This window comes from Myotis lucifugus, unplaced genomic scaffold (genome assembly GCF_000147115.1).
Source record: "Myotis lucifugus unplaced genomic scaffold, Myoluc2.0 scaffold_63, whole genome shotgun sequence".
NCBI classification, from domain to species: Eukaryota; Metazoa; Chordata; class Mammalia; order Chiroptera; family Vespertilionidae; genus Myotis; species Myotis lucifugus.
Window position 1 is genome coordinate 3,335,289 of NW_005871111.1, and position 7,871 is coordinate 3,343,159.

General features: G+C 42.7%; 1 long non-coding RNA gene across 1 annotated transcript in view; it reads left to right on the forward strand.

Annotated features, from left to right (window-relative positions):
* The window catches only part of LOC106697350, a 10,165-nt gene extending 3,183 nt beyond the window's left edge, over positions 1 to 6,982 (forward strand). Inside the window, exon 2 of the long non-coding RNA XR_001348434.2 lies at positions 6,790 to 6,982. This is a non-coding gene — a long non-coding RNA (uncharacterized LOC106697350). The remainder of the gene's footprint in view (positions 1 to 6,789) is intronic.
* Positions 6,983 to 7,871: the final 889 nt, after the last annotated feature.

Genomic DNA, 7,871 nt, shown 5'->3' on the forward strand with positions numbered 1-7,871 from the left:
CCAAACTCGCTGGCCCTTCTCCTCTCCTGAGGATCCACTAAACTTTGCCAGCCTACCCCGGGGCTGCTCCCCGGGCGTCACCTCCGCGTCTGCTACTCCAGCCCCTGCCACTCGTACCCACTTTGGGCTACGTTTTTGTTTTGTTGTTCTTTTTTTAAACCAAAGTTACCGAGGTGGTATTAAACAAACAAACGCAAACAGGAAGGCGCTTTTTTAAGTAGGAGGGGACTTTCCATGGAAAACACCACGGTGAATGGAGGCACCGCGGGGTAATTGCGGCCCTTCGCTGGTTTGTCATTATTTCCTTTGCTCCTATTGAGTGCCAGGGGGTGGCAGACGAACAAGGCCAAGAAGGAGCCAGTGGTCGGCCTCACCTGCCCGAGCCAGGCTGCCTGCCCGCCACTCATTCATTACAGCGCTTCAGTACTTAGCGCTGTGCTGGGTGTTGTGCTGGGCTCTAGGAATAAAAAAAAACAACAAAAAAATTAAATTACAGAGGCCAAAGCTCCTCATAAATGCAGACACGTAATGTAACTATCATTTATTGAGCACTTACTAAGTGCTAAATGCTCTCACCTGCATTATCTTATGTAATCCTCACCACTTTGCTACCAGGTAGATAAAAGATTGACCCTCTAATTACAGTTAACGAATGCAAGAGCCAGCCTTTAAACCTAGGCACCAAACAAGACCAATAAAGTGGTGCAATGGATTGAGTGCCTGTGATGTGTCAGGCAGGGTTCTAAACAGTTGTGTGTTCATTTGCTTCATCTTCCCAGCCACCGGGGAGGTGTAGGTGGGGTTGTTATCAGGAACAGAGAGGAGGATAGGGAGGGGCAAAGATGAATTGACTTGACTCAGGGCCTTGTCCTAACAACGGCAGAGCCACAGCCGAGTCAAAGCGGGGCAGAATATCAATGGGTGTAGTGGGAGGAGGTGTTTTTTCCTACTTGGAGGAGAGTAATGGTACGCACTGTGCCTGGTTTATAGAAGAAGCTCAGAGGGTACCCAGAAAATCTTTTCAAATGGAGATAAAACTCTTTAGTATTTTGGTTGGCATTTTCCTGAATAAATACTTCGAATTGCCTGCTCTTTATGGGACCAACTTCCCCCTATGAGAGCATGTTTCCTTGGAGCAGTTAAAAAAGTTAGAGTTCCAAAGTGGTTGAAAAAACATTGCTAGATAGGAGCTGAGTTTGCTTTTCAGTTCTTTTAGGACCATTTGTTAGGCAAGGATTTCAACTTACTCACCTATAAAATGGGGTGAATAATAACTCTACCATCTGTTCTTGTGATATGTGGGTACTTTGGGGGCCTAGGCAGAAAGGTGTTGTTGGAAGATCGTTACTTGTAAATTAGGATGACTTCATGCATCCTGCTCTGAAGGTTGTTCCTGATGTGCTAAGATCGGACAGGAACAGATTTTCAGGGTCAGAGCCTTCTCTAAATTTCTCCAGCCAGAAACAGCTCCTGTCACCACTTACCAGAGTCTTGCATTAGTTGGTTGTATGCACTCTGCCTGCCACACTAGATTATGTGCTCATTGACTCAAGCACTGTCCTCTCATTTTTGCTTCTGAGTTTGAGACTGCGTACAGCACATGCTGATCAAATCAAACTAATGGGCTGCCAGGTTAAGGTTGAGATGAAAAGGGATGGCTTTAGTTTTGTTGCTGTTCTTTTCTTCTCTGAGGTTGAAAACGAACATCATGCGCAGACATGGAAAGCAAAGGCTGGAAGGCCTCTGGGGAAGAGATGGGGCAGGGGAATGGGGGAACTGGAGGAAGAATCTGCTGACAGCCCAGGAGACAGGGAATGTGGAAACTCAGGTTGAATTAGGGAGATGAGCCAGAAATAAGACAAGGATGAGCCTTCAGAAGCGGGGAGCGAGCCGGGAACTTGAGCTCCATGGGAAATAGCAGAGAGAGAAAATAACTTCTTTTTGATATGTCAAAAATGTGATAGTTAAAAGGAAGAGCATGCCTTGAAGAGTGCCCTAGTATATGCCTGGCCAAGTGATTTAAAGTTGGGGCCTCCATTTCTTTTTAACGGGGAAAATGATGTACCCCGTCTCCTCCCTGACACATTTTGGTAGGAATTGCATAAGGATGCGTATACAGGGGTGGGCAAACTTTTTGACTCGAGGGCCAAAATGGGTTTTTAAACTGGACCGGAGGGCCTGAACAAAAGCATGGATGGAGTGTTTGTGTGAACTAATATAAATTCAAAGTAAACATCATTACATAAAAGGGTACGGTCTTTTTTTTTTTTTTTAGTTTTATTCATTTCAAACGGGCTGGATCTGGCCCGCGGGCCGTAGTTTGCCCACGGCTGGCTATAGAAGCATTCAGGTATTCAGTGAGAAGCACAACACAAATGCTGTGAGAGCTTCCTGGAGAAGAAAGAGTGCTGGATTTAGGCTCGAGGACTTAGAGCATGTGCAGCGTCGGTGTCTTTCTGTGTAAAATGAGGATGGTAACGCCTGTCTTCCATGTCATGGACCTGCTAGGAAAAGAACATATTCCAGTTGGGACCCTTCTAGAAAACTTGTTTCAGAGATTGACATTCAATGCTTGCTACTCTCTCACACAGATGGGTTCCTACCAAGCCTACAAGTTGTAAGCTGCTTCCCTCGCTTGTTCAGCGGGCTCCATAAAACAGAAGTGTGACTTGTTTAGAGAACCACACACAGTGTTCCGACCTGACAACCCCAGGTCTGACACTGGTAAACGTCCACAAACCATTTTTTTTAAATGTTAAGATCTAGACAAGTTCTCTAACCTGGATAAGTTGCCTCCCTGGTTCTTACTTTTAAGCTTGAAAAAGGCCCTGGGTTCCCAGCCACTTGCCTTTCCTTTGGTGTCTGTCCCCTGCCATCCCCTCACTCTCGCTCATGGTTCTTCTCCCTCCCGCCCATGATTGGCCAGCTGCTCCCCACATCTTTGCTGCCTGGAAGTCAAGCACAAAGGAAAGAGATCCCCCTCCCTGGCCCTGCCTTTTAAGGCCTTTATTGCTAATTATAAGAGAGAACGTAGTAGGGCAGCATAGAAAGTTTACACTGAGACTTACACAGGACTCAAAATGTACTTAAGTTCATACTCCTTTTCTGTGCTGCCTCGTTCCTAGCCATATGGAAAAATGGCCCCTGCTTTTATTTCTGAGGGTTGAGTCTCATCCCCTCTTTGAACTGCCTTTAGCAAAGGCCTATGATGTCTTCCACCGCGACACCTTTATGCTTGTGGTACCCGCCCCTTTGCAAGTGTGGAGTTTTCATTTTTTAGAGATCTCCAGACAGGGTAATAACAAGTTCACTTGGCCTCGGCTCTGTCCAGGAGAAACTAATTGCACAGCAAATCCCAGGCCATAATGAGGAATTGTTGAAAGAACACCGTCTTTAATCCTTTCTTTGGCATCAGCCACTTGCTATTAAAAAGGTAGATTGGAATCAACTAAAGATGAACAGCTTAGTTCATTTGTCTTTCTTGGCTTAAAGAAATGGGTAGGAAGGAAAAGGGTCTTAGGATAAAACACTGAAGTTATTGAGTTGTTTTATAAGGCTTTGTTTTTCTTTGACCATGAAATTGGCCCTAGGGGGCTTTTTAAAGGGGGGAAGTTTTGTTAAATCTCTAAGGGTAGAAGAAAAGACTACAACATTATATATGTATAAATGTAAAGTTAAAGCTATCAGGTGGATTTTAGGAAAACATCTTTTTTTCAAAACCTAATATATGCACCTGTTTTAAAACCAGTGACATTTGCATCTGCTCCCACTTTATTCATAATAGGAAAAGATTAATCTAAGACAGAGTAGAAACAAATGATTCTCAAACAAAGACTCTTGGATATATATTTGTGTTACACAACTATTGTTAAGGTTTTTTAAGCTCAGGATTATGAAGAAATGATGGGTTTCAGAAAAATGTATTTCTTTCAATATATTTTTATTGATTTCAGAGAGGAAATGAGGAGAGGTAGAAACATCAATGATGAGGGAAAATCATCAATCAGCTGCTTCCTGCACCCCCCCCCCACTGGGGATCAAGCCCCAAAACCTGGGTATGTGCCCTGACTGGGAATGGAACCATGACACTCAACCAAGCCAGCCAGGCAGAAAAATGTATTTTTAAAAGGTTGCTGAAAGACTGACAACCTGGTTAGTGTTTATGCTCCACATACACACAGTCATATTTATAACCAAATAGTGAAGAGGGATTAGAACTTTCATTAAAAAAAACAACAACCTACATTTAGGGAGAGTTAGGGTGCCTGTAAACGCTGCTTTTTAACATATTTTTAAAACTTTATTAAATTTATTGGGGTGATATTAGTTATATAGATTTCAAGTGTACAATATTATAAATATATCATCTGCAGACTGCGTTGTATGTTCACCACCTGAAGTCAACTCTCCTTACATTTGAGCCCCTTTACCCTTTTCTACCTCACCTCTATCCCCCTTTCCCTCTGGTAACCACTGCATTATTGTCTGTGCCTGTGATAAACAGATTTTTACTGGAAGTCGAGAACCAGGAGTTTTGGATGAATTTTCATGCTGGCACTTGACCACCTGCATGAACCTGAGCAAGTCAGTATCTTTTGTCAAAAAAGGAGTGGGGATGCACAGTAGACTCATTCTCATGGGGTTCTGATGAAGATTCAGTGACTCTGGATATTTGCTGCTGTTTGGGCTGCCCTGCAGCTTGCTCACTCTTTTTGAGAAAGGGCAGTTGGTCCTTCTCCCTGCTCCAGGCAGCGAGGGTGATGGTTGTGGTATGTACACTAGGAGACTCCCAGAGATTCCTGTCTGGGACTTTAAACATTCAGGCAGCAATAGACAAGGACAGTTAATGATTTTAAGATTATGGAGAAGAGATTCTAGGGACAGGACAGCCAGGTGTCCACGGTGGCCTTCCAGCGAGGCTGGGCAATTTGATCTCCTGGGGAATGTTCAGCTATCTAACCTCACTAAATTTCTGCCTCTTACTGTGTTTCTAATCATTCCCTTTTCCAATTAAGTTAGTTCCCATCTTGATATATTGCTTTCTTCTGGTGGTATTCATCTAACATTGCACAGTTTTTAAACTATAAAAACCAGAAATTGGCAAAAAGAGTTGGCCCACTGGATCTAAGATTCAAGTAACTTCAGATAATGCCAAGTGCCTTTGTAAGTCTCTCTGCAAGATTGTTGTATGATTTATAAATGAGAGGTTGGAGCTGGGGGAGCTGGAAAGTTCTGTGCACTCAGAGCTTGTTATTCCTGGTGGTTCTGACGAGGGGGAATCTATGGGATTAATACAGCCGTGGGTATAGTTGGGATTTAGAATGCCAAAGAAGGGGCACAGAATTTGGTAAAGATTCTGGTCCTTGTAGTGGAGAGCCCACAATGAGCCAGCATGCAGGACACTTTCCTTCTGCTTTTAACTATGTGGTAGGTAAAATGCATAGGTATTTTGTGACTGCTTGCTTTTTGTGTGCCTGCCATCTCTACAGGTACACCAGGACTAAAGCTGATAGTGAGAGTATGACTGGGTAGCAGGTGGGGTTGAGAGAGTATTGCACATGAAGAAGACTTATATTTCCTGAGCTTCTATAGAGAAGGCACTATACTTGAATCTGTTTTTTTCTCATTTGATGTTACTTCCTTTATTTTAGAGAGCCTCACTGAGAGGAAGTCTTAGTAACTTGCCGGGTGTCCATGTATCAATTAGCAATTAAATGGGAGATTGGACATTGACACCCAGGCCTTTTCTATTTCAAAACCTACCAGGTTCTTTCCATGCTATTCGTGCTTATAGGATCAAGGGAGAATAAAAAAAGGAAGTGGAAGAGAGAAAGACCAGAGAAAGGAATAGAGCAGCGGTTCTCAACCTGTGGGTCGCGACCCCTTTGGGGGTCGAACGACCCTTTCACAGGGTTCGCCTAAGACCATCTGAAAACACATATATAATTACATATTGTTTTTGTGATTAATCACTATGCTTTAATTATGTTCAACATGTAACAATGAAAATATATCCTGCATATCAGATATTTACATTACGATTCATAACAGTAGCAAAATTATAGTTATGAAGTAGCAACGAAAATAATTTTATGGTTGGGGGTCACCACAACGTGAGGAACTGTATTAAAGGGTCGCAGCATTAGGAAGGTTGAGAACCACTGGACTAGAGGTTACCTAGGAAAATAAACAAGCATTAGGTTCCAGAAATAGGTTATTGAGACATCAAAGGACAAGGAGTCATAAAATTGCAAGAATGGAATAGACCTTAAAGGAATAAAACTCATCACCCTCTCCAAGTGATCACCCCTTTATCAAAATGGTTACCCAACCTCTTCCTGCAACAGTGATGGGGGATTAGATGGTCTGTTCTCTCTGTGGATAGCTCTGGCTATTACAAACATATTCTCTATGAACCCCAGGATTCCCTCTGGCTCCAAGTTCGCCTACCTACCAGTAACAACCTCTTAGTAACTAAAAATGATAATTAATACTTTGAATTGATAAAGCTAGGCAGCAACGTGGTCATGAAATCAAAGTGCTTTGGTTTGAATCCCAGTTACTCTACTTCCTAGCGGGGGCCTTTGACAAGTCCCATGCATTCAATCCTCTAAGCCCTGGATTCCTCATCCATAAATGGTGGCCACCTCACGTTGCTATGTGGATCCATTGAGAGAAAGCATTTAGCGTCACTGGCACACTGTGAGGTTTATAAAGTTTTATAAGGTTACAGATTGCTATTACTTTCCATACCTCCCTCCGGTAGGAATTGTCACTCCCATTTTCCAGATCTTGAAAACTGATGGAGCTTCCTGAGAGTCGCAGAAGAAGCAAGTGGAAACCATGACATTCAAGAGCAAATAATTTAACTTTTGCTCTTTCCATCTTAATACTTCCCACCACTCCCCTACTCTGAATGGAGAAAGGCTGCTGTAGGCCAACTGGTGTCACTGAGACAAAATAAAATATCCTGCAGATTGCTATACCTTCCTTTTTTCCTTTCTCATGAAAAAGAATTTCTTTTTGGAAATGTTATTCCATTCATTTATATTCATCAGCACTTGGGTCAGGTGTCACTTCATGCACTTGTTTGGAATAGCTAATATAAAAAGTCTCTTGGGAGGACAACTTTGTTTTTCAGTATTTGTACACAGTAAGTGTAACATGGGATATCGTTAAGTTTGTTTCCACCACGTGTGTCCCAGGCTCTAACATAGAACAATCAGGCCACATTATATGTTTTACAAAAGATGAGATATATTTCATGTTAGCTGGATGTTAATTTCTGGCCTGTGAATATTCTTGGACCAGTTATGCCAGAGGCACAAATTTCCACCCTTAATGTGTTCTGTTTTTCTGTTATTAATTGCTGTCATCAGACTTGAAGAGCCTGGCTCCGGGGTTCGTACCCCTGATTCTACTGCAGACTAGTTTATCTTGAGTAAGCCTCGTTTAGCCTGTGATTGTCTATCTGCAAAATTGTTGCACTATTTCTTACCAGAATGGTTTCTAAGGCAGGTTTTCTCATCCTAGACACTAATGACACTAGGTGGTGGTGGCGGAAGAGGGTCTGTCCTATGCATTTTAAGATATTTAACATCTCTCATCTTTACCCACTAGATGCCAGCAACTCCTCTTTACCCCACACCAGTTGTGATACCCAAAAATGTCCAATGTCCCCTGGGAGGGGACATAATCAACCCCCACCTGAGAAACACTGCTATGAGGTGGAACACTATTCTATATGTAAAAGGGTTGCAAGCTGAAGGTAACTACTAGACATTTCATTAAATGTCTACTTCAAGTAAAGGACTGTGCTAAGTGCTATGGAGAAAAGTAACCATATGCAAGTTACTATCCCTGCTTCCCAG